Genomic DNA, 25,116 nt, shown 5'->3' on the forward strand with positions numbered 1-25,116 from the left:
CTCGAGGATGCAAAACTGCGCATGGATACTTCCCTCGCTCGTGGCAACAGCCGCCAAGCGTGCAGTTACCTGCCCTGCGCTTTTCTCAGCCGTTCTGGCGAACCTAAACCACTGCGGCATGCACGGAAAGAGCAGCGGGAGCGAGCCTGTGTTGTTTACACATGGACCGGCAGTGGGTGCGGTGCATGGTGCGGTGGGCGCATATTGTGCGCTTCTGCGCAGTGTTATGCGCACACTGGGCCTCCCAGCTATCTTGGGGCTTTGCTAGAGTTTAATCTGCAGTGTACCCGCCGCGGCAGACGTCAGAATGACAGCCGAGACGCCACGGGTTCGCTTCGAGTTTTGCCAGTTTCGCGTCCGCACGTACTACACGTTGGACACGTTGCCGATGAGATTGTATTATCGATAACAAAATAACGTCACCTCCTATAGTTGCCTGAGACACTGCGCAACTATGACAGAAAAAAAAAAACGTGAAGGGCGAATAAAAATGCAAAAGAAATGCCATCAGCACTCGGTGTTCCCAGGTGGTCTCCCTCCCAAGTACTGACCGAGCCCAATGCTGCTTAGCTTCGGTGATCGGACGAGAACCGGCGTATTCAACATGGTATGGCCGATGGCGAGAGACAGTGCTTTCCGAGTCTTTATGTACTGTGTTTGGCCCTCGAGGATGCAAAACTGCGCATGGATACTTCCCTCGCTCGTGGCAACAGCCGCCAAGCGTGCAGTTACCTGCCCTGCGCTTTTCCCAGCCGTTCTGGCGAACCTAAACCACTGCGGCATGCACGGAAAGAGCAGCGGGAGCGAGCCTGTGTTGTTTACACATGGACCGGCAGTGGGTGCGGTGCATGGTGCGGTGGGCGCATATTGTGCGCTTCTGCGCAGTGTTATGCGCACACTGGGCCTCCCAGCTATCTTGGGGCTTTGCTAGAGTTTAATCTGCAGTGTACCCGCCGCGGCAGACGTCAGAATGACAGCCGAGACGCCACGGGTTCGCTTCGAGTTTTGCCACAGTTTCGCGTCCGCACGTACTACACGTTGGACACGTTGCCGATGAGATTGTATTATCGATAACAAAATAACGTCACCTCCTATAGTTGCCTGAGACACTGCGCAACTATGACAGAAAAAAAAAAACGTGAAGGGCGAATAAAAATGCAAAAGAAATGCCATCAGCACTCGGTGTTCCCAGGTGGTCTCCCTCCCAAGTACTGACCGAGCCCAATGCTGCTTAGCTTCGGTGATCGGACGAGAACCGGCGTATTCAACATGGTATGGCCGATGGCGAGAGACAGTGCTTTCCGAGTCTTTATGTACTGTGTTTGGCCCTCGAGGATGCAAAACTGCGCATGGATACTTCCCTCGCTCGTGGCAACAGCCGCCAAGCGTGCAGTTACCTGCCCTGCGCTTTTCTCAGCCGTTCTGGCGAACCTAAACCACTGCGGCATGCACGGAAAGAGCAGCGGGAGCGAGCCTGTGTTGTTTACACATGGACCGGCAGTGGGTGCGGTGCATGGTGCGGTGGGCGCATATTGTGCGCTTCTGCGCAGTGTTATGCGCACACTGGGCCTCCCAGCTATCTTGGGGCTTTGCTAGAGTTTAATCTGCAGTGTACCCGCCGCGGCAGACGTCAGAATGACAGCCGAGACGCCACGGGTTCGCTTCGAGTTTTGCCACAGTTTCGCGTCCGCACGTACTACACGTTGGACACGTTGCCGATGAGATTGTATTATCGATAACAAAATAACGTCACCTCCTATAGTTGCCTGAGACACTGCGCAACTATGACAGAAAAAAAAAACGTGAAGGGCGAATAAAAATGCAAAAGAAATGCCATCAGCACTCGGTGTTCCCAGGTGGTCTCCCTCCCAAGTACTGACCGAGCCCAATGCTGCTTAGCTTCGGTGATCGGACGAGAACCGGCGTATTCAACATGGTATGGCCGATGGCGAGAGACAGTGCTTTCCGAGTCTTTATGTACTGTGTTTGGCCCTCGAGGATGCAAAACTGCGCATGGATACTTCCCTCGCTCGTGGCAACAGCCGCCAAGCGTGCAGTTACCTGCCCTGCGCTTTTCTCAGCCGTTCTGGCGAACCTAAACCACTGCGGCATGCACGGAAAGAGCAGCGGGAGCGAGCCTGTGTTGTTTACACATGGACCGGCAGTGGGTGCGGTGCATGGTGCGGTGGGCGCATATTGTGCGCTTCTGCGCAGTGTTATGCGCACACTGGGCCTCCCAGCTATCTTGGGGCTTTGCTAGAGTTTAATCTGCAGTGTACCCGCCGCGGCAGACGTCAGAATGACAGCCGAGACGCCACGGGTTCGCTTCGAGTTTTGCCACAGTTTCGCGTCCGCACGTACTACACGTTGGACACGTTGCCGATGAGATTGTATTATCGATAACAAAATAACGTCACCTCCTATAGTTGCCTGAGACACTGCGCAACTATGACAGAAAAAAAAAAAAACGTGAAGGGCGAATAAAAATGCAAAAGAAATGCCATCAGCACTCGGTGTTCCCAGGTGGTCTCCCTCCCAAGTACTGACCGAGCCCAATGCTGCTTAGCTTCGGTGATCGGACGAGAACCGGCGTATTCAACATGGTATGGCCGATGGCGAGAGACAGTGCTTTCCGAGTCTTTATGTACTGTGTTTGGCCCTCGAGGATGCAAAACTGCGCATGGATACTTCCCTCGCTCGTGGCAACAGCCGCCAAGCGTGCAGTTACCTGCCCTGCGCTTTTCTCAGCCGTTCTGGCGAACCTAAACCACTGCGGCATGCACGGAAAGAGCAGCGGGAGCGAGCCTGTGTTGTTTACACATGGACCGGCAGTGGGTGCGGTGCATGGTGCGGTGGGCGCATATTGTGCGCTTCTGCGCAGTGTTATGCGCACACTGGGCCTCCCAGCTATCTTGGGGCTTTGCTAGAGTTTAATCTGCAGTGTACCCGCCGCGGCAGACGTCAGAATGACAGCCGAGACGCCACGGGTTCGCTTCGAGTTTTGCCACAGTTTCGCGTCCGCACGTACTACACGCTGGACACGTTGCCGATGAGATTGTATTATCGATAACAAAATAACGTCACCTCCTATAGTTGCCTGAGACACTGCGCAACTATGACAGAAAAAAAAAACGTGAAGGGCGAATAAAAATGCAAAAGAAATGCCATCAGCACTCGGTGTTCCCAGGTGGTCTCCCTCCCAAGTACTGACCGAGCCCAATGCTGCTTAGCTTCGGTGATCGGACGAGAACCGGCGTATTCAACATGGTATGGCCGATGGCGAGAGACAGTGCTTTCCGAGTCTTTATGTACTGTGTTTGGCCCTCGAGGATGCAAAACTGCGCATGGATACTTCCCTCGCTCGTGGCAACAGCCGCCAAGCGTGCAGTTACCTGCCCTGCGCTTTTCTCAGCCGTTCTGGCGAACCTAAACCACTGCGGCATGCACGGAAAGAGCAGCGGGAGCGAGCCTGTGTTGTTTACACATGGACCGGCAGTGGGTGCGGTGCATGGTGCGGTGGGCGCATATTGTGCGCTTCTGCGCAGTGTTATGCGCACACTGGGCCTCCCAGCTATCTTGGGGCTTTGCTAGAGTTTAATCTGCAGTGTACCCGCCGCGGCAGACGTCAGAATGACAGCCGAGACGCCACGGGTTCGCTTCGAGTTTTGCCACAGTTTCGCGTCCGCACGTACTACACGTTGGACACGTTGCCGATGAGATTGTATTATCGATAACAAAATAACGTCACCTCCTATAGTTGCCTGAGACACTGCGCAACTATGACAGAAAAAAAAAACGTGAAGGGCGAATAAAAATGCAAAAGAAATGCCATCAGCACTCGGTGTTCCCAGGTGGTCTCCCTCCCAAGTACTGACCGAGCCCAATGCTGCTTAGCTTCGGTGATCGGACGAGAACCGGCGTATTCAACATGGTATGGCCGATGGCGAGAGACAGTGCTTTCCGAGTCTTTATGTACTGTGTTTGGCCCTCGAGGATGCAAAACTGCGCATGGATACTTCCCTCGCTCGTGGCAACAGCCGCCAAGCGTGCAGTTACCTGCCCTGCGCTTTTCTCAGCCGTTCTGGCGAACCTAAACCACTGCGGCATGCACGGAAAGAGCAGCGGGAGCGAGCCTGTGTTGTTTACACATGGACCGGCAGTGGGTGCGGTGCATGGTGCGGTGGGCGCATATTGTGCGCTTCTGCGCAGTGTTATGCGCACACTGGGCCTCCCAGCTATCTTGGGACTTTGCTAGAGTTTAATCTGCAGTGTACCCGCCGCGGCAGACGTCAGAATGACAGCCGAGACGCCACGGGTTCGCTTCGAGTTTTGCCACAGTTTCGCGTCCGCACGTACTACACGTTGGACACGTTGCCGATGAGATTGTATTATCGATAACAAAATAACGTCACCTCCTATAGTTGCCTGAGACACTGCGCAACTATGACAGAAAAAAAAAAAACGTGAAGGGCGAATAAAAATGCAAAAGAAATGCCATCAGCACTCGGTGTTCCCAGGTGGTCTCCCTCCCAAGTACTGACCGAGCCCAATGCTGCTTAGCTTCGGTGATCGGACGAGAACCGGCGTATTCAACATGGTATGGCCGATGGCGAGAGACAGTGCTTTCCGAGTCTTTATGTACTGTGTTTGGCCCTCGAGGATGCAAAACTGCGCATGGATACTTCCCTCGCTCGTGGCAACAGCCGCCAAGCGTGCAGTTACCTGCCCTGCGCTTTTCTCAGCCGTTCTGGCGAACCTAAACCACTGCGGCATGCACGGAAAGAGCAGCGGGAGCGAGCCTGTGTTGTTTACACATGGACCGGCAGTGGGTGCGGTGCATGGTGCGGTGGGCGCATATTGTGCGCTTCTGCGCAGTGTTATGCGCACACTGGGCCTCCCAGCTATCTTGGGGCTTTGCTAGAGTTTAATCTGCAGTGTACCCGCCGCGGCAGACGTCAGAATGACAGCCGAGACGCCACGGGTTCGCTTCGAGTTTTGCCACAGTTTCGCGTCCGCACGTACTACACGTTGGACACGTTGCCGATGAGATTGTATTATCGATAACAAAATAACGTCACCTCCTATAGTTGCCTGAGACACTGCGCAACTATGACAGAAAAAAAAAAACGTGAAGGGCGAATAAAAATGCAAAAGAAATGCCATCAGCACTCGGTGTTCCCAGGTGGTCTCCCTCCCAAGTACTGACCGAGCCCAATGCTGCTTAGCTTCGGTGATCGGACGAGAACCGGCGTATTCAACATGGTATGGCCGATGGCGAGAGACAGTGCTTTCCGAGTCTTTATGTACTGTGTTTGGCCCTCGAGGATGCAAAACTGCGCATGGATACTTCCCTCGCTCGTGGCAACAGCCGCCAAGCGTGCAGTTACCTGCCCTGCGCTTTTCTCAGCCGTTCTGGCGAACCTAAACCACTGCGGCATGCACGGAAAGAGCAGCGGGAGCGAGCCTGTGTTGTTTACACATGGACCGGCAGTGGGTGCGGTGCATGGTGCGGTGGGCGCATATTGTGCGCTTCTGCGCAGTGTTATGCGCACACTGGGCCTCCCAGCTATCTTGGGGCTTTGCTAGAGTTTAATCTGCAGTGTACCCGCCGCGGCAGACGTCAGAATGACAGCCGAGACGCCACGGGTTCGCTTCGAGTTTTGCCACAGTTTCGCGTCCGCACGTACTACACGTTGGACACGTTGCCGATGAGATTGTATTATCGATAACAAAATAACGTCACCTCCTATAGTTGCCTGAGACACTGCGCAACTATGACAGAAAAAAAAAACGTGAAGGGCGAATAAAAATGCAAAAGAAATGCCATCAGCACTCGGTGTTCCCAGGTGGTCTCCCTCCCAAGTACTGACCGAGCCCAATGCTGCTTAGCTTCGGTGATCGGACGAGAACCGGCGTATTCAACATGGTATGGCCGATGGCGAGAGACAGTGCTTTCCGAGTCTTTATGTACTGTGTTTGGCCCTCGAGGATGCAAAACTGCGCATGGATACTTCCCTCGCTCGTGGCAACAGCCGCCAAGCGTGCAGTTACCTGCCCTGCGCTTTTCTCAGCCGTTCTGGCGAACCTAAACCACTGCGGCATGCACGGAAAGAGCAGCGGGAGCGAGCCTGTGTTGTTTACACATGGACCGGCAGTGGGTGCGGTGCATGGTGCGGTGGGCGCATATTGTGCGCTTCTGCGCAGTGTTATGCGCACACTGGGCCTCCCAGCTATCTTGGGGCTTTGCTAGAGTTTAATCTGCAGTGTACCCGCCGCGGCAGACGTCAGAATGACAGCCGAGACGCCACGGGTTCGCTTCGAGTTTTGCCACAGTTTCGCGTCCGCACGTACTACACGTTGGACACGTTGCCGATGAGATTGTATTATCGATAACAAAATAACGTCACCTCCTATAGTTGCCTGAGACACTGCGCAACTATGACAGAAAAAAAAAAACGTGAAGGGCGAATAAAAATGCAAAAGAAATGCCATCAGCACTCGGTGTTCCCAGGTGGTCTCCCTCCCAAGTACTGACCGAGCCCAATGCTGCTTAGCTTCGGTGATCGGACGAGAACCGGCGTATTCAACATGGTATGGCCGATGGCGAGAGACAGTGCTTTCCGAGTCTTTATGTACTGTGTTTGGCCCTCGAGGATGCAAAACTGCGCATGGATACTTCCCTCGCTCGTGGCAACAGCCGCCAAGCGTGCAGTTACCTGCCCTGCGCTTTTCTCAGCCGTTCTGGCGAACCTAAACCACTGCGGCATGCACGGAAAGAGCAGCGGGAGCGAGCCTGTGTTGTTTACACATGGACCGGCAGTGGGTGCGGTGCATGGTGCGGTGGGCGCATATTGTGCGCTTCTGCGCAGTGTTATGCGCACACTGGGCCTCCCAGCTATCTTGGGGCTTTGCTAGAGTTTAATCTGCAGTGTACCCGCCGCGGCAGACGTCAGAATGACAGCCGAGACGCCACGGGTTCGCTTCGAGTTTTGCCACAGTTTCGCGTCCGCACGTACTACACGTTGGACACGTTGCCGATGAGATTGTATTATCGATAACAAAATAACGTCACCTCCTATAGTTGCCTGAGACACTGCGCAACTATGACAGAAAAAAAAAAACGTGAAGGGCGAATAAAAATGCAAAAGAAATGCCATCAGCACTCGGTGTTCCCAGGTGGTCTCCCTCCCAAGTACTGACCGAGCCCAATGCTGCTTAGCTTCGGTGATCGGACGAGAACCGGCGTATTCAACATGGTATGGCCGATGGCGAGAGACAGTGCTTTCCGAGTCTTTATGTACTGTGTTTGGCCCTCGAGGATGCAAAACTGCGCATGGATACTTCCCTCGCTCGTGGCAACAGCCGCCAAGCGTGCAGTTACCTGCCCTGCGCTTTTCTCAGCCGTTCTGGCGAACCTAAACCACTGCGGCATGCACGGAAAGAGCAGCGGGAGCGAGCCTGTGTTGTTTACACATGGACCGGCAGTGGGTGCGGTGCATGGTGCGGTGGGCGCATATTGTGCGCTTCTGCGCAGTGTTATGCGCACACTGGGCCTCCCAGCTATCTTGGGGCTTTGCTAGAGTTTAATCTGCAGTGTACCCGCCGCGGCAGACGTCAGAATGACAGCCGAGACGCCACGGGTTCGCTTCGAGTTTTGCCACAGTTTCGCGTCCGCACGTACTACACGTTGGACACGTTGCCGATGAGATTGTATTATCGATAACAAAATAACGTCACCTCCTATAGTTGCCTGAGACACTGCGCAACTATGACAGAAAAAAAAAAAAACGTGAAGGGCGAATAAAAATGCAAAAGAAATGCCATCAGCACTCGGTGTTCCCAGGTGGTCTCCCTCCCAAGTACTGACCGAGCCCAATGCTGCTTAGCTTCGGTGATCGGACGAGAACCGGCGTATTCAACATGGTATGGCCGATGGCGAGAGACAGTGCTTTCCGAGTCTTTATGTACTGTGTTTGGCCCTCGAGGATGCAAAACTGCGCATGGATACTTCCCTCGCTCGTGGCAACAGCCGCCAAGCGTGCAGTTACCTGCCCTGCGCTTTTCTCAGCCGTTCTGGCGAACCTAAACCACTGCGGCATGCACGGAAAGAGCAGCGGGAGCGAGCCTGTGTTGTTTACACATGGACCGGCAGTGGGTGCGGTGCATGGTGCGGTGGGCGCATATTGTGCGCTTCTGCGCAGTGTTATGCGCACACTGGGCCTCCCAGCTATCTTGGGGCTTTGCTAGAGTTTAATCTGCAGTGTACCCGCCGCGGCAGACGTCAGAATGACAGCCGAGACGCCACGGGTTCGCTTCGAGTTTTGCCACAGTTTCGCGTCCGCACGTACTACACGTTGGACACGTTGCCGATGAGATTGTATTATCGATAACAAAATAACGTCACCTCCTATAGTTGCCTGAGACACTGCGCAACTATGACAGAAAAAAAAAACGTGAAGGGCGAATAAAAATGCAAAAGAAATGCCATCAGCACTCGGTGTTCCCAGGTGGTCTCCCTCCCAAGTACTGACCGAGCCCAATGCTGCTTAGCTTCGGTGATCGGACGAGAACCGGCGTATTCAACATGGTATGGCCGATGGCGAGAGACAGTGCTTTCCGAGTCTTTATGTACTGTGTTTGGCCCTCGAGGATGCAAAACTGCGCATGGATACTTCCCTCGCTCGTGGCAACAGCCGCCAAGCGTGCAGTTACCTGCCCTGCGCTTTTCTCAGCCGTTCTGGCGAACCTAAACCACTGCGGCATGCACGGAAAGAGCAGCGGGAGCGAGCCTGTGTTGTTTACACATGGACCGGCAGTGGGTGCGGTGCATGGTGCGGTGGGCGCATATTGTGCGCTTCTGCGCAGTGTTATGCGCACACTGGGCCTCCCAGCTATCTTGGGGCTTTGCTAGAGTTTAATCTGCAGTGTACCCGCCGCGGCAGACGTCAGAATGACAGCCGAGACGCCACGGGTTCGCTTCGAGTTTTGCCACAGTTTCGCGTCCGCACGTACTACACGTTGGACACGTTGCCGATGAGATTGTATTATCGATAACAAAATAACGTCACCTCCTATAGTTGCCTGAGACACTGCGCAACTATGACAGAAAAAAAAAAACGTGAAGGGCGAATAAAAATGCAAAAGAAATGCCATCAGCACTCGGTGTTCCCAGGTGGTCTCCCTCCCAAGTACTGACCGAGCCCAATGCTGCTTAGCTTCGGTGATCGGACGAGAACCGGCGTATTCAACATGGTATGGCCGATGGCGAGAGACAGTGCTTTCCGAGTCTTTATGTACTGTGTTTGGCCCTCGAGGATGCAAAACTGCGCATGGATACTTCCCTCGCTCGTGGCAACAGCCGCCAAGCGTGCAGTTACCTGCCCTGCGCTTTTCTCAGCCGTTCTGGCGAACCTAAACCACTGCGGCATGCACGGAAAGAGCAGCGGGAGCGAGCCTGTGTTGTTTACACATGGACCGGCAGTGGGTGCGGTGCATGGTGCGGTGGGCGCATATTGTGCGCTTCTGCGCAGTGTTATGCGCACACTGGGCCTCCCAGCTATCTTGGGGCTTTGCTAGAGTTTAATCTGCAGTGTACCCGCCGCAGCAGACGTCAGAATGACAGCCGAGACGCCACGGGTTCGCTTCGAGTTTTGCCACAGTTTCGCGTCCGCACGTACTACACGTTGGACACGTTGCCGATGAGATTGTATTATCGATAACAAAATAACGTCACCTCCTATAGTTGCCTGAGACACTGCGCAACTATGACAGAAAAAAAAAAACGTGAAGGGCGAATAAAAATGCAAAAGAAATGCCATCAGCACTCGGTGTTCCCAGGTGGTCTCCCTCCCAAGTACTGACCGAGCCCAATGCTGCTTAGCTTCGGTGATCGGACGAGAACCGGCGTATTCAACATGGTATGGCCGATGGCGAGAGACAGTGCTTTCCGAGTCTTTATGTACTGTGTTTGGCCCTCGAGGATGCAAAACTGCGCATGGATACTTCCCTCGCTCGTGGCAACAGCCGCCAAGCGTGCAGTTACCTGCCCTGCGCTTTTCTCAGCCGTTCTGGCGAACCTAAACCACTGCGGCATGCACGGAAAGAGCAGCGGGAGCGAGCCTGTGTTGTTTACACATGGACCGGCAGTGGGTGCGGTGCATGGTGCGGTGGGCGCATATTGTGCGCTTCTGCGCAGTGTTATGCGCACACTGGGCCTCCCAGCTATCTTGGGGCTTTGCTAGAGTTTAATCTGCAGTGTACCCGCCGCGGCAGACGTCAGAATGACAGCCGAGACGCCACGGGTTCGCTTCGAGTTTTGCCACAGTTTCGCGTCCGCACGTACTACACGTTGGACACGTTGCCGATGAGATTGTATTATCGATAACAAAATAACGTCACCTCCTATAGTTGCCTGAGACACTGCGCAACTATGACAGAAAAAAAAAACGTGAAGGGCGAATAAAAATGCAAAAGAAATGCCATCAGCACTCGGTGTTCCCAGGTGGTCTCCCTCCCAAGTACTGACCGAGCCCAATGCTGCTTAGCTTCGGTGATCGGACGAGAACCGGCGTATTCAACATGGTATGGCCGATGGCGAGAGACAGTGCTTTCCGAGTCTTTATGTACTGTGTTTGGCCCTCGAGGATGCAAAACTGCGCATGGATACTTCCCTCGCTCGTGGCAACAGCCGCCAAGCGTGCAGTTACCTGCCCTGCGCTTTTCTCAGCCGTTCTGGCGAACCTAAACCACTGCGGCATGCACGGAAAGAGCAGCGGGAGCGAGCCTGTGTTGTTTACACATGGACCGGCAGTGGGTGCGGTGCATGGTGCGGTGGGCGCATATTGTGCGCTTCTGCGCAGTGTTATGCGCACACTGGGCCTCCCAGCTATCTTGGGGCTTTGCTAGAGTTTAATCTGCAGTGTACCCGCCGCGGCAGACGTCAGAATGACAGCCGAGACGCCACGGGTTCGCTTCGAGTTTTGCCACAGTTTCGCGTCCGCACGTACTACACGTTGGACACGTTGCCGATGAGATTGTATTATCGATAACAAAATAACGTCACCTCCTATAGTTGCCTGAGACACTGCGCAACTATGACAGAAAAAAAAAAACGTGAAGGGCGAATAAAAATGCAAAAGAAATGCCATCAGCACTCGGTGTTCCCAGGTGGTCTCCCTCCCAAGTACTGACCGAGCCCAATGCTGCTTAGCTTCGGTGATCGGACGAGAACCGGCGTATTCAACATGGTATGGCCGATGGCGAGAGACAGTGCTTTCCGAGTCTTTATGTACTGTGTTTGGCCCTCGAGGATGCAAAACTGCGCATGGATACTTCCCTCGCTCGTGGCAACAGCCGCCAAGCGTGCAGTTACCTGCCCTGCGCTTTTCTCAGCCGTTCTGGCGAACCTAAACCACTGCGGCATGCACGGAAAGAGCAGCGGGAGCGAGCCTGTGTTGTTTACACATGGACCGGCAGTGGGTGCGGTGCATGGTGCGGTGGGCGCATATTGTGCGCTTCTGCGCAGTGTTATGCGCACACTGGGCCTCCCAGCTATCTTGGGGCTTTGCTAGAGTTTAATCTGCAGTGTACCCGCCGCAGCAGACGTCAGAATGACAGCCGAGACGCCACGGGTTCGCTTCGAGTTTTGCCACAGTTTCGCGTCCGCACGTACTACACGTTGGACACGTTGCCGATGAGATTGTATTATCGATAACAAAATAACGTCACCTCCTATAGTTGCCTGAGACACTGCGCAACTATGACAGAAAAAAAAAAACGTGAAGGGCGAATAAAAATGCAAAAGAAATGCCATCAGCACTCGGTGTTCCCAGGTGGTCTCCCTCCCAAGTACTGACCGAGCCCAATGCTGCTTAGCTTCGGTGATCGGACGAGAACCGGCGTATTCAACATGGTATGGCCGATGGCGAGAGACAGTGCTTTCCGAGTCTTTATGTACTGTGTTTGGCCCTCGAGGATGCAAAACTGCGCATGGATACTTCCCTCGCTCGTGGCAACAGCCGCCAAGCGTGCAGTTACCTGCCCTGCGCTTTTCTCAGCCGTTCTGGCGAACCTAAACCACTGCGGCATGCACGGAAAGAGCAGCGGGAGCGAGCCTGTGTTGTTTACACATGGACCGGCAGTGGGTGCGGTGCATGGTGCGGTGGGCGCATATTGTGCGCTTCTGCGCAGTGTTATGCGCACACTGGGCCTCCCAGCTATCTTGGGGCTTTGCTAGAGTTTAATCTGCAGTGTACCCGCCGCGGCAGACGTCAGAATGACAGCCGAGACGCCACGGGTTCGCTTCGAGTTTTGCCACAGTTTCGCGTCCGCACGTACTACACGTTGGACACGTTGCCGATGAGATTGTATTATCGATAACAAAATAACGTCACCTCCTATAGTTGCCTGAGACACTGCGCAACTATGACAGAAAAAAAAAAAACGTGAAGGGCGAATAAAAATGCAAAAGAAATGCCATCAGCACTCGGTGTTCCCAGGTGGTCTCCCTCCCAAGTACTGACCGAGCCCAATGCTGCTTAGCTTCGGTGATCGGACGAGAACCGGCGTATTCAACATGGTATGGCCGATGGCGAGAGACAGTGCTTTCCGAGTCTTTATGTACTGTGTTTGGCCCTCGAGGATGCAAAACTGCGCATGGATACTTCCCTCGCTCGTGGCAACAGCCGCCAAGCGTGCAGTTACCTGCCCTGCGCTTTTCTCAGCCGTTCTGGCGAACCTAAACCACTGCGGCATGCACGGAAAGAGCAGCGGGAGCGAGCCTGTGTTGTTTACACATGGACCGGCAGTGGGTGCGGTGCATGGTGCGGTGGGCGCATATTGTGCGCTTCTGCGCAGTGTTATGCGCACACTGGGCCTCCCAGCTATCTTGGGGCTTTGCTAGAGTTTAATCTGCAGTGTACCCGCCGCGGCAGACGTCAGAATGACAGCCGAGACGCCACGGGTTCGCTTCGAGTTTTGCCACAGTTTCGCGTCCGCACGTACTACACGTTGGACACGTTGCCGATGAGATTGTATTATCGATAACAAAATAACGTCACCTCCTATAGTTGCCTGAGACACTGCGCAACTATGACAGAAAAAAAAAACGTGAAGGGCGAATAAAAATGCAAAAGAAATGCCATCAGCACTCGGTGTTCCCAGGTGGTCTCCCTCCCAAGTACTGACCGAGCCCAATGCTGCTTAGCTTCGGTGATCGGACGAGAACCGGCGTATTCAACATGGTATGGCCGATGGCGAGAGACAGTGCTTTCCGAGTCTTTATGTACTGTGTTTGGCCCTCGAGGATGCAAAACTGCGCATGGATACTTCCCTCGCTCGTGGCAACAGCCGCCAAGCGTGCAGTTACCTGCCCTGCGCTTTTCTCAGCCGTTCTGGCGAACCTAAACCACTGCGGCATGCACGGAAAGAGCAGCGGGAGCGAGCCTGTGTTGTTTACACATGGACCGGCAGTGGGTGCGGTGCATGGTGCGGTGGGCGCATATTGTGCGCTTCTGCGCAGTGTTATGCGCACACTGGGCCTCCCAGCTATCTTGGGGCTTTGCTAGAGTTTAATCTGCAGTGTACCCGCCGCGGCCGACGTCAGAATGACAGCCGAGACGCCACGGGTTCGCTTCGAGTTTTGCCACAGTTTCGCGTCCGCACGTACTACACGTTGGACACGTTGCCGATGAGATTGTATTATCGATAACAAAATAACGTCACCTCCTATAGTTGCCTGAGACACTGCGCAACTATGACAGAAAAAAAAAAACGTGAAGGGCGAATAAAAATGCAAAAGAAATGCCATCAGCACTCGGTGTTCCCAGGTGGTCTCCCTCCCAAGTACTGACCGAGCCCAATGCTGCTTAGCTTCGGTGATCGGACGAGAACCGGCGTATTCAACATGGTATGGCTTTTTTTTTATTGCCAGGATTATAGTCAACATGAAAGGGTACAAGGCGTAAAACATATCAGCCACACTTGGGCTAACATGACACTAAAATTTTTTCAGAGACACCAATGCATCCAGACAAGCAATCCATTCTGGTGGATCAGGGAGCGCTCGATAAACTTCTCTGAGACATACGATACTTTCGATAAAGTGGTCTCTGACAGAACGCACGACAGGTTCGGCATGTTCAAACTGCATTCTCGTTTTCCACAGCGCGTGGAGGCCCAGGACCATGATAAGATCGTACGGTATATCGTCCGAAGCGTCTACCGGCAGGAATCGTATTCCATATGGGTCAAGAGGCAACTGTTTCTTTAATGTGCGCTGGAGAACGTCCCAATGGAAAATCGGGTCCCAGCAATCTAGGAATACGTGTCTCTCGCCATCGGCCATACCATGTTGAACAAACTGCTTTTTATTCAACATGGTATGGCCGATGGCGAGAGACAGTGCTTTCCGAGTCTTTATGTACTGTGTTTGGCCCTCGAGGATGCAAAACTGCGCATGGATACTTCCCTCGCTCGTGGCAACAGCCGCCAAGCGTGCAGTTACCTGCCCTGCGCTTTTCTCAGCCGTTCTGGCGAACCTAAACCACTGCGGCTTGCACGGAAAGAGCAGCGGGAGCGAGCCTGTGTTGTTTACACATGGACCGGCAGTGGGTGCGGTGCATGGTGCGGTGGGCGCATATTGTGCGCTTCTGCGCAGTGTTATGCGCACACTGGGCCTCCCAGCTATCTTGGGGCTTTGCTAGAGTTTAATCTGCAGTGTACCCGCCGCGGCAGACGTCAGAATGACAGCCGAGACGCCACGGGTTCGCTTCGAGTTTTGCCACAGTTTCGCGTCCGCACGTACTACACGTTGGACACGTTGCCGATGAGATTGTATTATCGATAACAAAATAACGTCACCTCCTATAGTTGCCTGAGACACTGCGCAACTATGACAGAAAAAAAAAAAACGTGAAGGGCGAATAAAAATGCAAAAGAAATGCCATCAGCACTCGGTGTTCCCAGGTGGTCTCCCTCCCAAGTACTGACCGAGCCCAATGCTGCTTAGCTTCGGTGATCGGACGAGAACCGGCGTATTCAACATGGTATGGCCGATTTTTTCTTTATTGCCTGGCTTTGACACAGAAAATTTCACAACACAAACAATCAACAAAAGACAATAAACGCTATATACATATGACTCGTGGTCAGCCAGCATGGCGAGAGACAGTGCTTTCCGAGTCTTTATGTACTGTGTTTGGCCCTCGAGGATGCAAAACTGCGCATGGATACTTCCCTCGCTCGTGGCAACAGCCGCCAAGCGTGCAGTTACCTGCCCTGCGCTTTTCTCAGCCGTTCTGGCGAACCTAAACCACTGCGGCATGCACGGAAAGAGCAGCGGGAGCGAGCCTGTGTTGTTTACACATGGACCGGCAGTGGGTGCGGTGCATGGTGCGGTGGGCGCATATTGTGCGCTTCTGCGCAGTGTTATGCGCACACTGGGCCTCCCAGCTATCTTGGGGCTTTGCTAGAGTTTAATCTGCAGTGTACCCGCCGCGGCAGACGTCAGAATGACAGCCGAGACGCCACGGGTTCGCTTCGAGTTTTGCCACAGTTTCGCGTCCGCACGTACTACACGTTGGACACGTTGCCGATGAGATTGTATTATCGATAACAAAATAACGTCACCTCCTATAGTTGCCTGAGACACTGCGCAACTATGACAGAAAAAAAAAACGTGAAGGGCGAATAAAAATGCAAAAGAAATGCCATCAGCACTCGGTGTTCCCAGGTGGTCTCCCTCCCAAGTACTGACCGAGCCCAATGCTGCTTAGCTTCGGTGATCGGACGAGAACCGGCGTATTCAACATGGTATGGCCGATGGCGAGAGACAGTGCTTTCCGAGTCTTTATGTACTGTGTTTGGCCCTCGAGGATGCAAAACTGCGCATGGATACTTCCCTCGCTCGTGGCAACAGCCGCCAAGCGTGCAGTTACCTGCCCTGCGCTTTTCTCAGCCGTTCTGGCGAACCTAAACCACTGCGGCATGCACGGAAAGAGCAGCGGGAGCGAGCCTGTGTTGTTTACACATGGACCGGCAGTGGGTGCGGTGCATGGTGCGGTGGGCGCATATTGTGCGCTTCTGCGCAGTGTTATGCGCACACTGGGCCTCCCAGCTATCTTGGGGCTTTGCTAGAGTTTAATCTGCAGTGTACCCGCCGCAGCAGACGTCAGAATGACAGCCGAGACGCCACGGGTTCGCTTCGAGTTTTGCCACAGTTTCGCGTCCGCACGTACTACACGTTGGACACGTTGCCGATGAGATTGTATTATCGATAACAAAATAACGTCACCTCCTATAGTTGCCTGAGACACTGCGCAACTATGACAGAAAAAAAAAAACGTGAAGGGCGAATAAAAATGCAAAAGAAATGCCATCAGCACTCGGTGTTCCCAGGTGGTCTCCCTCCCAAGTACTGACCGAGCCCAATGCTGCTTAGCTTCGGTGATCGGACGAGAACCGGCGTATTCAACATGGTATGGCCGATGGCGAGAGACAGTGCTTTCCGAGTCTTTATGTACTGTGTTTGGCCCTCGAGGATGCAAAACTGCGCATGGATACTTCCCTCGCTCGTGGCAACAGCCGCCAAGCGTGCAGTTACCTGCCCTGCGCTTTTCTCAGCCGTTCTGGCGAACCTAAACCACTGCGGCATGCACGGAAAGAGCAGCGGGAGCGAGCCTGTGTTGTTTACACATGGACCGGCAGTGGGTGCGGTGCATGGTGCGGTGGGCGCATATTGTGCGCTTCTGCGCAGTGTTATGCGCACACTGGGCCTCCCAGCTATCTTGGGGCTTTGCTAGAGTTTAATCTGCAGTGTACCCGCCGCGGCAGACGTCAGAATGACAGCCGAGACGCCACGGGTTCGCTTCGAGTTTTGCCACAGTTTCGCGTCCGCACGTACTACACGTTGGACACGTTGCCGATGAGATTGTATTATCGATAACAAAATAACGTCACCTCCTATAGTTGCCTGAGACACTGCGCAACTATGACAGAAAAAAAAAAAACGTGAAGGGCGAATAAAAATGCAAAAGAAATGCCATCAGCACTCGGTGTTCCCAGGTGGTCTCCCTCCCAAGTACTGACCGAGCCCAATGCTGCTTAGCTTCGGTGATCGGACGAGAACCGGCGTATTCAACATGGTATGGCCGATGGCGAGAGACAGTGCTTTCCGAGTCTTTATGTACTGTGTTTGGCCCTCGAGGATGCAAAACTGCGCATGGATACTTCCCTCGCTCGTGGCAACAGCCGCCAAGCGTGCAGTTACCTGCCCTGCGCTTTTCTCAGCCGTTCTGGCGAACCTAAACCACTGCGGCATGCACGGAAAGAGCAGCGGGAGCGAGCCTGTGTTGTTTACACATGGACCGGCAGTGGGTGCGGTGCATGGTGCGGTGGGCGCATATTGTGCGCTTCTGCGCAGTGTTATGCGCACACTGGGCCTCCCAGCTATCTTGGGGCTTTGCTAGAGTTTAATCTGCAGTGTACCCGCCGCGGCAGACGTCAGAATGACAGCCGAGACGCCACGGGTTCGCTTCGAGTTTTGCCACAGTTTCGCGTCCGCACGTACTACACGTTGGACACGTTGCCGATGAGATTGTATTATCGATAACAAAATAACGTCACCTCCTATAGTTGCCTGAGACACTGCGCAACTATGACAGAAAAAAAAAACGTGAAGGGCGAATAAAAATGCAAAAGAAATGCCATCAGCACTCGGTGTTCCCAGGTGGTCTCCCTCCCAAGTACTGACCGAGCCCAATGCTGCTTAGCTTCGGTGATCGGACGAGAACCGGCGTATTCAACATGGTATGGCCGATGGCGAGAGACAGTGCTTTCCGAGTCTTTATGTACTGTGTTTGGCCCTCGAGGATGCAAAACTGCGCATGGATACTTCCCTCGCTCGTGGCAACAGCCGCCAAGCGTGCAGTTACCTGCCCTGCGCTTTTCTCAGCCGTTCTGGCGAACCTAAACCACTGCGGCATGCACGGAAAGAGCAGCGGGAGCGAGCCTGTGTTGTTTACACATGGACCGGCAGTGGGTGCGGTGCATGGTGCGGTGGGCGCATATTGTGCGCTTCTGCGCAGTGTTATGCGCACACTGGGCCTCCCAGCTATCTTGGGGCTTTGCTAGAGTTTAATCTGCAGTGTACCCGCCGCGGCCGACGTCAGAATGACAGCCGAGACGCCACGGGTTCGCTTCGAGTTTTGCCACAGTTTCGCGTCCGCACGTACTACACGTTGGACACGTTGCCGATGAGATTGTATTATCGATAACAAAATAACGTCACCTCCTATAGTTGCCTGAGACACTGCGCAACTATGACAGAAAAAAAAAAACGTGAAGGGCGAATAAAAATGCAAAAGAAATGCCATCAGCACTCGGTGTTCCCAGGTGGTCTCCCTCCCAAGTACTGACCGAGCCCAATGCTGCTTAGCTTCGGTGATCGGACGAGAACCGGCGTATTCAACATGGTATGGCTTTTTTTTTATTGCCAGGATTATAGTCAACATGAAAGGGTACAAGGCGTAAAACATATCAGCCACACTTGGGCTAACATGACACTAAAATTTTTTCAGAGACACCAATGCATCCAGACAAGCAATCCATTCTGGTGGATCAGGGAGCGCTCGATAAACTTCTCTGAGACATACGATACTTTCGATAAAGTGGTCTCTGACAGAACGCACGACAGGTTCGGCATGTTCAAACTGCATTCTCGTTTTCCACAGCGCGTGGAGGCCCAGGACCATGATAAGATCGTACGGTATATCGTCCGAAGCGTCTACCGGCAGGAATCGTATTCCATATGGGTCAAGAGGCAACTGTTTCTTTAATGTGCGCTGGAGAACGTCCCAATGGAAAATCGGGTCCCAGCAATCTAGGAATACGTGTCTCTCGCCATCGGCCATACCATGTTGAACAAACTGCTTTTTATTCAACATGGTATGGCCGATGGCGAGAGACAGTGCTTTCCGAGTCTTTATGTACTGTGTTTGGCCCTCGAGGATGCAAAACTGCGCATGGATACTTCCCTCGCTCGTGGCAACAGCCGCCAAGCGTGCAGTTACCTGCCCTGCGCTTTTCTCAGCCGTTCTGGCGAACCTAAACCACTGCGGCTTGCACGGAAAGAGCAGCGGGAGCGAGCCTGTGTTGTTTACACATGGACCGGCAGTGGGTGCGGTGCATGGTGCGGTGGGCGCATATTGTGCGCTTCTGCGCAGTGTTATGCGCACACTGGGCCTCCCAGCTATCTTGGGGCTTTGCTAGAGTTTAATCTGCAGTGTACCCGCCGCGGCAGACGTCAGAATGACAGCCGAGACGCCACGGGTTCGCTTCGAGTTTTGCCACAGTTTCGCGTCCGCACGTACTACACGTTGGACACGTTGCCGATGAGATTGTATTATCGATAACAAAATAACGTCACCTCCTATAGTTGCCTGAGACACTGCGCAACTATGACAGAAAAAAAAAAAACGTGAAGGGCGAATAAAAATGCAAAAGAAATGCCATCAGCACTCGGTGTTCCCAGGTGGTCTCCCTCCCAAGTACTGACCGAGCCCAATGCTGCTTAGCTTCGGTGATCGGACGAGAACCGGCGTATTCAACATGGTATGGCCGATTTTTTCTTTATTGCCTGGCTTTGACACAGAAAATTTCACAACACAAACAATCAACAAAAGACAATAAACGCTATATACATATGACTCGTGGTCAGCCAGCATGGCGAGAGACAGTGCTTTCCGAGTCTTTATGTACTGTGTTTGGCCCTCGAGGATGCAAAACTGCGCATGGATACTTCCCTCGCTCGTGGCAACAGCCGCCAAGCGTGCAGTTACCTGCCCTGCGCTTTTCTCAGCCGTTCTGGCGAACCTAAACCACTGCGGCATGCACGGAAAGAGCAGCGGGAGCGAGCCTGTGTTGTTTACACATGGACCGGCAGTGGGTGCGGTGCATGGTGCGGTGGGCGCATATTGTGCGCTTCTGCGCAGTGTTATGCGCACACTGGGCCTCCCAGCTATCTTGGGGCTTTGCTAGAGTTTAATCTGCAGTGTACCCGCCGCGGCAGACGTCAGAATGACAGCCGAGACGCCACGGGTTCGCTTCGAGTTTTGCCACAGTTTCGCGTCCGCACGTACTACACGTTGGACACGTTGCCGATGAGATTGTATTATCGATAACAAAATAACGTCACCTCCTATAGTTGCCTGAGACACTGCGCAACTATGACAGAAAAAAAAAACGTGAAGGGCGAATAAAAATGCAAAAGAAATGCCATCAGCACTCGGTGTTCCCAGGTGGTCTCCCTCCCAAGTACTGACCGAGCCCAATGCTGCTTAGCTTCGGTGATCGGACGAGAACCGGCGTATTCAACATGGTATGGCCGATGGCGAGAGACAGTGCTTTCCGAGTCTTTATGTACTGTGTTTGGCCCTCGAGGATGCAAAACTGCGCATGGATACTTCCCTCGCTCGTGGCAACAGCCGCCAAGCGTGCAGTTACCTGCCCTGCGCTTTTCTCAGCCGTTCTGGCGAACCTAAACCACTGCGGCATGCACGGAAAGAGCAGCGGGAGCGAGCCTGTGTTGTTTACACATGGACCGGCAGTGGGTGCGGTGCATGGTGCGGTGGGCGCATATTGTGCGCTTCTGCGCAGTGTTATGCACACACTGGGCCTCCCAGCTATCTTGGGGCTTTGCTAGAGTTTAATCTGCAGTGTACCCGCCGCGGCAGACGTCAGAATGACAGCCGAGACGCCACGGGTTCGCTTCGAGTTTTGCCACAGTTTCGCGTCCGCACGTACTACACGTTGGACACGTTGCCGATGAGATTGTATTATCGATAACAAAATAACGTCACCTCCTATAGTTGCCTGAGACACTGCGCAACTATGACAGAAAAAAAAAACGTGAAGGGCGAATAAAAATGCAAAAGAAATGCCATCAGCACTCGGTGTTCCCAGGTGGTCTCCCTCCCAAGTACTGACCGAGCCCAATGCTGCTTAGCTTCGGTGATCGGACGAGAACCGGCGTATTCAACATGGTATGGCCGATGGCGAGAGACAGTGCTTTCCGAGTCTTTATGTACTGTGTTTGGCCCTCGAGGATGCAAAACTGCGCATGGATACTTCCCTCGCTCGTGGCAACAGCCGCCAAGCGTGCAGTTACCTGCCCTGCGCTTTTCTCAGCCGTTCTGGCGAACCTAAACCACTGCGGCATGCACGGAAAGAGCAGCGGGAGCGAGCCTGTGTTGTTTACACATGGACCGGCAGTGGGTGCGGTGCATGGTGCGGTGGGCGCATATTGTGCGCTTCTGCGCAGTGTTATGCGCACACTGGGCCTCCCAGCTATCTTGGGGCTTTGCTAGAGTTTAATCTGCAGTGTACCCGCCGCGGCAGACGTCAGAATGACAGCCGAGACGCCACGGGTTCGCTTCGAGTTTTGCCACAGTTTCGCGTCCGCACGTACTACACGTTGGACACGTTGCCGATGAGATTGTATTATCGATAACAAAATAACGTCACCTCCTATAGTTGCCTGAGACACTGCGCAACTATGACAGAAAAAAAAAAACGTGAAGGGCGAATAAAAATGCAAAAGAAATGCCATCAGCACTCGGTGTTCCCAGGTGGTCTCCCTCCCAAGTACTGACCGAGCCCAATGCTGCTTAGCTTCGGTGATCGGACGAGAACCGGCGTATTCAACATGGTATGGCCGATGGCGAGAGACAGTGCTTTCCGAGTCTTTATGTACTGTGTTTGGCCCTCGAGGATGCAAAACTGCGCATGGATACTTCCCTCGCTCGTGGCAACAGCCGCCAAGCGTGCAGTTACCTGCCCTGCGCTTTTCTCAGCCGTTCTGGCGAACCTAAACCACTGCGGCATGCACGGAAAGAGCAGCGGGAGCGAGCCTGTGTTGTTTACACATGGACCGGCAGTGGGTGCGGTGCATGGTGCGGTGGGCGCATATTGTGCGCTTCTGCGCAGTGTTATGCGCACACTGGGCCTCCCAGCTATCTTGGGGCTTTGCTAGAGTTTAATCTGCAGTGTACCCGCCGCGGCAGACGTCAGAATGACAGCCGAGACGCCACGGGTTCGCTTCGAGTTTTGCCACAGTTTCGCGTCCGCACGTACTACACGTTGGACACGTTGCCGATGAGATTGTATTATCGATAACAAAATAACGTCACCTCCTATAGTTGCCTGAGACACTGCGCAACTATGACAGAAAAAAAAAAAAACGTGAAGGGCGAATAAAAATGCAAAAGAAATGCCATCAGCACTCGGTGTTCCCAGGTGGTCTCCCTCCCAAGTACTGACCGAGCCCAATGCTGCTTAGCTTCGGTGATCGGACGAGAACCGGCGTATTCAACATGGTATGGCCGATGGCGAGAGACAGTGCTTTCCGAGTCTTTATGTACTGTGTTTGGCCCTCGAGGATGCAAAACTGCGCATGGATACTTCCCTCGCTCGTGGGAACAGCCGCCAAGCGTGCAGTTACCTGCCCTGCGCTTTTCTCAGCCGTTCTGGCGAACCTAAACCACTGCGGCATGCACGGAAAGAGCAGCGGGAGCGAGCCTGTGTTGTTTACACATGGACCGGCAGTGGGTGCGGTGCATGGTGCGGTGGGCGCATATTGTGCGCTTCTGCGCAGTGTTATGTGCACACTGGGCCTCCCAGCTATCTTGGGGCTTTGCTAGAGTTTAATCTGCAGTGTACCCGCCGCGGCAGACGTCAGAATGACAGCCGAGACGCCACGGGTTCGCTTCGAGTTTTGCCACAGTTTCGCGTCCGCACGTACTACACGTTGGACACGTTGCCGATGAGATTGTATTATCGATAACAAAATAACGTCACCTCCTATAGTTGCCTGAGACACTGCGCAACTATGACAGAAAAAAAAAAAAACGTGAAGGGCGAATAAAAATGCAAAAGAAATGCCATCAGCACTCGGTGTTCCCAGGTGGTCTCCCTCCCAAGTACTGACCGAGCCCAATGCTGCTTAGCTTCGGTGATCGGACGAGAACCGGCGTATTCAACATGGTATGGCCGATGGCGAGAGACAGTGCTTTCCGAGTCTTTATGTACTGTGTTTGGCCCTCGAGGATGCAAAACTGCGCATGGATACTTCCCTCGCTCGTGGCAACAGCCGCCAAGCGTGCAGTTACCTGCCCTGCGCTTTTCTCAGCCGTTCTGGCGAACCTAAACCACTGCGGCATGCACGGAAAGAGCAGCGGGAGCGAGCCTGTGTTGTTTACACATGGACCGGCAGTGGGTGCGGTGCATGGTGCGGTGGGCGCATATTGTGCGCTTCTGCGCAGTGTTATGCGCACACTGGGCCTCCCAGCTATCTTGGGGCTTTGCTAGAGTTTAATCTGCAGTGTACCCGCCGCGGCAGACGTCAGAATGACAGCCGAGACGCCACGGGTTCGCTTCGAGTTTTGACACAGTTTCGCGTCCGCACGTACTACACGTTGGACACGTTGCCGATGAGATTGTATTATCGATAACAAAATAACGTCACCTCCTATAGTTGCCTGAGACACTGCGCAACTATGACAGAAAAAAAAAAACGTGAAGGGCGAATAAAAATGCAAAAGAAATGCCATCAGCACTCGGTGTTCCCAGGTGGTCTCCCTCCCAAGTACTGCCCGAGCCCAATGCTGCTTAGCTTCGGTGATCGGACGAGAACCGGCGTATTCAACATGGTATGGCCGATGGCGAGAGACAGTGCTTTCCGAGTCTTTATGTACTGTGTTTGGCCCTCGAGGATGCAAAACTGCGCATGGATACTTCCCTCGCTCGTGGCAACAGCCGCCAAGCGTGCAGTTACCTGCCCTGCGCTTTTCTCAGCCGTTCTGGCGAACCTAAACCACTGCGGCATGCACGGAAAGAGCAGCGGGAGCGAGCCTGTGTTGTTTACACATGGACCGGCAGTGGGTGCGGTGCATGGTGCGGTGGGCGCATATTGTGCGCTTCTGCGCAGTGTTATGCGCACACTGGGCCTCCCAGCTATCTTGGGGCTTTGCTAGAGCTTAATCTGCAGTGTACCCGCCGCGGCAGACGTCAGAATGACAGCCGAGACGCCACGGGTTCGCTTCGAGTTTTGCCACAGTTTCGCGTCCGCACGTACTACACGTTGGACACGTTGCCGATGAGATTGTATTATCGATAACAAAATAACGTCACCTCCTATAGTTGCCTGAGACACTGCGCAACTATGACAGAAAAAAAAAAAACGTGAAGGGCGAATAAAAATGCAAAAGAAATGCCATCAGCACTCGGTGTTCCCAGGTGGTCTCCCTCCCAAGTACTGACCGAGCCCAATGCTGCTTAGCTTCGGTGATCGGACGAGAACCGGCGTATTCAACATGGTATGGCCGATGGCGAGAGACAGTGCTTTCCGAGTCTTTATGTACTGTGTTTGGCCCTCGAGGATGCAAAACTGCGCATGGATACTTCCCTCGCTCGTGGCAACAGCCGCCAAGCGTGCAGTTACCTGCCCTGCGCTTTTCTCAGCCGTTCTGGCGAACCTAAACCACTGCGGCATGCACGGAAAGAGCAGCGGGAGCGAGCCTGTGTTGTTTACACATGGACCGGCAGTGGGTGCGGTGCATGGTGCGGTGGGCGCATATTGTGCGCTTCTGCGCAGTGTTATGCGCACACTGGGCCTCCCAGCTATCTTGGGGCTTTGCTAGAGTTTAATCTGCAGTGTACCCGCCGCGGCAGACGTCAGAATGACAGCCGAGACGCCACGGGTTCGCTTCGAGTTTTGACACAGTTTCGCGTCCGCACGTACTACACGTTGGACACGTTGCCGATGAGATTGTATTATCGATAACAAAATAACGTCACCTCCTATAGTTGCCTGAGACACTGCGCAACTATGACAGAAAAAAAAAACGTGAAGGGCGAATAAAAATGCAAAAGAAATGCCATCAGCACTCGGTGTTCCCAGGTGGTCTCCCTCCCAAGTACTGCCCGAGCCCAATGCTGCTTAGCTTCGGTGATCGGACGAGAACCGGCGTATTCAACATGGTATGGCCGATGGCGAGAGACAGTGCTTTCCGAGTCTTTATGTACTGTGTTTGGCCCTCGAGGATGCAAAACTGCGCATGGATA

The 25,116-nt window shown here is 53.6% G+C and overlaps 32 non-coding genes and 4 pseudogenes across 32 annotated transcripts; all 36 read right to left on the bottom strand.

Annotated features, from left to right (window-relative positions):
* Positions 1–502: 502 nt before the first annotated feature.
* Positions 503–621, bottom strand: LOC149368519 (5S ribosomal RNA). The gene has a single exon (XR_016288049.1). It is a non-coding gene; the product is annotated as a 5S ribosomal RNA (ribosomal RNA).
* A 546-nt stretch (positions 622–1,167) lies between these two features.
* On the bottom strand, positions 1,168–1,286 carry LOC149368520 (5S ribosomal RNA). The gene has a single exon (XR_016288050.1). It is a non-coding gene; the product is annotated as a 5S ribosomal RNA (ribosomal RNA).
* A 545-nt stretch (positions 1,287–1,831) lies between these two features.
* LOC149368521 (5S ribosomal RNA) lies at positions 1,832–1,950 on the bottom strand. Its single transcript, XR_016288052.1, has one exon. It is a non-coding gene; the product is annotated as a 5S ribosomal RNA (ribosomal RNA).
* Positions 1,951–2,498: 548 nt separating this feature from the next.
* LOC149368522 (5S ribosomal RNA) lies at positions 2,499–2,617 on the bottom strand. The gene has a single exon (XR_016288053.1). It is a non-coding gene; the product is annotated as a 5S ribosomal RNA (ribosomal RNA).
* A 545-nt stretch (positions 2,618–3,162) lies between these two features.
* On the bottom strand, positions 3,163–3,281 carry LOC149368523 (5S ribosomal RNA). The gene has a single exon (XR_016288054.1). It is a non-coding gene; the product is annotated as a 5S ribosomal RNA (ribosomal RNA).
* A 545-nt stretch (positions 3,282–3,826) lies between these two features.
* On the bottom strand, positions 3,827–3,945 carry LOC149368524 (5S ribosomal RNA). Its single transcript, XR_016288055.1, has one exon. It is a non-coding gene; the product is annotated as a 5S ribosomal RNA (ribosomal RNA).
* A 547-nt stretch (positions 3,946–4,492) lies between these two features.
* Positions 4,493–4,611, bottom strand: LOC149368525 (5S ribosomal RNA). The gene has a single exon (XR_016288057.1). It is a non-coding gene; the product is annotated as a 5S ribosomal RNA (ribosomal RNA).
* Positions 4,612–5,157: 546 nt separating this feature from the next.
* On the bottom strand, positions 5,158–5,276 carry LOC149368526 (5S ribosomal RNA). Its single transcript, XR_016288058.1, has one exon. It is a non-coding gene; the product is annotated as a 5S ribosomal RNA (ribosomal RNA).
* Positions 5,277–5,821: 545 nt separating this feature from the next.
* LOC149368527 (5S ribosomal RNA) lies at positions 5,822–5,940 on the bottom strand. The gene has a single exon (XR_016288059.1). It is a non-coding gene; the product is annotated as a 5S ribosomal RNA (ribosomal RNA).
* A 546-nt stretch (positions 5,941–6,486) lies between these two features.
* On the bottom strand, positions 6,487–6,605 carry LOC149368528 (5S ribosomal RNA). The gene has a single exon (XR_016288060.1). It is a non-coding gene; the product is annotated as a 5S ribosomal RNA (ribosomal RNA).
* Positions 6,606–7,151: 546 nt separating this feature from the next.
* On the bottom strand, positions 7,152–7,270 carry LOC149368529 (5S ribosomal RNA). Its single transcript, XR_016288061.1, has one exon. It is a non-coding gene; the product is annotated as a 5S ribosomal RNA (ribosomal RNA).
* A 548-nt stretch (positions 7,271–7,818) lies between these two features.
* Positions 7,819–7,937, bottom strand: LOC149368530 (5S ribosomal RNA). Its single transcript, XR_016288062.1, has one exon. It is a non-coding gene; the product is annotated as a 5S ribosomal RNA (ribosomal RNA).
* Positions 7,938–8,482: 545 nt separating this feature from the next.
* LOC149368531 (5S ribosomal RNA) lies at positions 8,483–8,601 on the bottom strand. Its single transcript, XR_016288063.1, has one exon. It is a non-coding gene; the product is annotated as a 5S ribosomal RNA (ribosomal RNA).
* Positions 8,602–9,147: 546 nt separating this feature from the next.
* Positions 9,148–9,266, bottom strand: LOC149368532 (5S ribosomal RNA). Its single transcript, XR_016288064.1, has one exon. It is a non-coding gene; the product is annotated as a 5S ribosomal RNA (ribosomal RNA).
* Positions 9,267–9,812: 546 nt separating this feature from the next.
* On the bottom strand, positions 9,813–9,931 carry LOC149368533 (5S ribosomal RNA). The gene has a single exon (XR_016288065.1). It is a non-coding gene; the product is annotated as a 5S ribosomal RNA (ribosomal RNA).
* Positions 9,932–10,476: 545 nt separating this feature from the next.
* LOC149368534 (5S ribosomal RNA) lies at positions 10,477–10,595 on the bottom strand. The gene has a single exon (XR_016288066.1). It is a non-coding gene; the product is annotated as a 5S ribosomal RNA (ribosomal RNA).
* A 546-nt stretch (positions 10,596–11,141) lies between these two features.
* LOC149368535 (5S ribosomal RNA) lies at positions 11,142–11,260 on the bottom strand. Its single transcript, XR_016288068.1, has one exon. It is a non-coding gene; the product is annotated as a 5S ribosomal RNA (ribosomal RNA).
* Positions 11,261–11,806: 546 nt separating this feature from the next.
* On the bottom strand, positions 11,807–11,925 carry LOC149368536 (5S ribosomal RNA). Its single transcript, XR_016288069.1, has one exon. It is a non-coding gene; the product is annotated as a 5S ribosomal RNA (ribosomal RNA).
* Positions 11,926–12,472: 547 nt separating this feature from the next.
* LOC149368537 (5S ribosomal RNA) lies at positions 12,473–12,591 on the bottom strand. The gene has a single exon (XR_016288070.1). It is a non-coding gene; the product is annotated as a 5S ribosomal RNA (ribosomal RNA).
* Positions 12,592–13,136: 545 nt separating this feature from the next.
* On the bottom strand, positions 13,137–13,255 carry LOC149368538 (5S ribosomal RNA). Its single transcript, XR_016288071.1, has one exon. It is a non-coding gene; the product is annotated as a 5S ribosomal RNA (ribosomal RNA).
* Positions 13,256–13,808: 553 nt separating this feature from the next.
* On the bottom strand, positions 13,809–13,914 carry LOC149368539 (5S ribosomal RNA; annotated as a pseudogene).
* A 1,025-nt stretch (positions 13,915–14,939) lies between these two features.
* On the bottom strand, positions 14,940–15,058 carry LOC149368540 (5S ribosomal RNA; annotated as a pseudogene).
* Positions 15,059–15,705: 647 nt separating this feature from the next.
* LOC149368541 (5S ribosomal RNA) lies at positions 15,706–15,824 on the bottom strand. The gene has a single exon (XR_016288072.1). It is a non-coding gene; the product is annotated as a 5S ribosomal RNA (ribosomal RNA).
* Positions 15,825–16,370: 546 nt separating this feature from the next.
* LOC149368542 (5S ribosomal RNA) lies at positions 16,371–16,489 on the bottom strand. Its single transcript, XR_016288073.1, has one exon. It is a non-coding gene; the product is annotated as a 5S ribosomal RNA (ribosomal RNA).
* A 547-nt stretch (positions 16,490–17,036) lies between these two features.
* On the bottom strand, positions 17,037–17,155 carry LOC149368543 (5S ribosomal RNA). Its single transcript, XR_016288074.1, has one exon. It is a non-coding gene; the product is annotated as a 5S ribosomal RNA (ribosomal RNA).
* A 545-nt stretch (positions 17,156–17,700) lies between these two features.
* On the bottom strand, positions 17,701–17,819 carry LOC149368544 (5S ribosomal RNA). The gene has a single exon (XR_016288075.1). It is a non-coding gene; the product is annotated as a 5S ribosomal RNA (ribosomal RNA).
* A 553-nt stretch (positions 17,820–18,372) lies between these two features.
* LOC149368545 (5S ribosomal RNA) lies at positions 18,373–18,478 on the bottom strand (annotated as a pseudogene).
* A 1,025-nt stretch (positions 18,479–19,503) lies between these two features.
* LOC149368546 (5S ribosomal RNA) lies at positions 19,504–19,622 on the bottom strand (annotated as a pseudogene).
* A 647-nt stretch (positions 19,623–20,269) lies between these two features.
* Positions 20,270–20,388, bottom strand: LOC149368547 (5S ribosomal RNA). Its single transcript, XR_016288076.1, has one exon. It is a non-coding gene; the product is annotated as a 5S ribosomal RNA (ribosomal RNA).
* Positions 20,389–20,933: 545 nt separating this feature from the next.
* LOC149368548 (5S ribosomal RNA) lies at positions 20,934–21,052 on the bottom strand. Its single transcript, XR_016288078.1, has one exon. It is a non-coding gene; the product is annotated as a 5S ribosomal RNA (ribosomal RNA).
* Positions 21,053–21,598: 546 nt separating this feature from the next.
* On the bottom strand, positions 21,599–21,717 carry LOC149368549 (5S ribosomal RNA). The gene has a single exon (XR_016288080.1). It is a non-coding gene; the product is annotated as a 5S ribosomal RNA (ribosomal RNA).
* Positions 21,718–22,265: 548 nt separating this feature from the next.
* Positions 22,266–22,384, bottom strand: LOC149368550 (5S ribosomal RNA). Its single transcript, XR_016288081.1, has one exon. It is a non-coding gene; the product is annotated as a 5S ribosomal RNA (ribosomal RNA).
* Positions 22,385–22,932: 548 nt separating this feature from the next.
* On the bottom strand, positions 22,933–23,051 carry LOC149368551 (5S ribosomal RNA). The gene has a single exon (XR_016288082.1). It is a non-coding gene; the product is annotated as a 5S ribosomal RNA (ribosomal RNA).
* Positions 23,052–23,597: 546 nt separating this feature from the next.
* LOC149368552 (5S ribosomal RNA) lies at positions 23,598–23,716 on the bottom strand. Its single transcript, XR_016287773.1, has one exon. It is a non-coding gene; the product is annotated as a 5S ribosomal RNA (ribosomal RNA).
* Positions 23,717–24,263: 547 nt separating this feature from the next.
* On the bottom strand, positions 24,264–24,382 carry LOC149368553 (5S ribosomal RNA). Its single transcript, XR_016288083.1, has one exon. It is a non-coding gene; the product is annotated as a 5S ribosomal RNA (ribosomal RNA).
* Positions 24,383–24,927: 545 nt separating this feature from the next.
* LOC149368554 (5S ribosomal RNA) lies at positions 24,928–25,046 on the bottom strand. The gene has a single exon (XR_016287785.1). It is a non-coding gene; the product is annotated as a 5S ribosomal RNA (ribosomal RNA).
* Between the last annotated feature and the right edge of the window lie 70 nt (positions 25,047–25,116).

This window comes from Amblyomma mixtum, chromosome 1 (genome assembly GCF_055824585.1).
Source record: "Amblyomma mixtum isolate Tamu chromosome 1, ASM5582458v1, whole genome shotgun sequence".
Lineage (NCBI taxonomy): Eukaryota > Metazoa > Arthropoda > Arachnida > Ixodida > Ixodidae > Amblyomma > Amblyomma mixtum.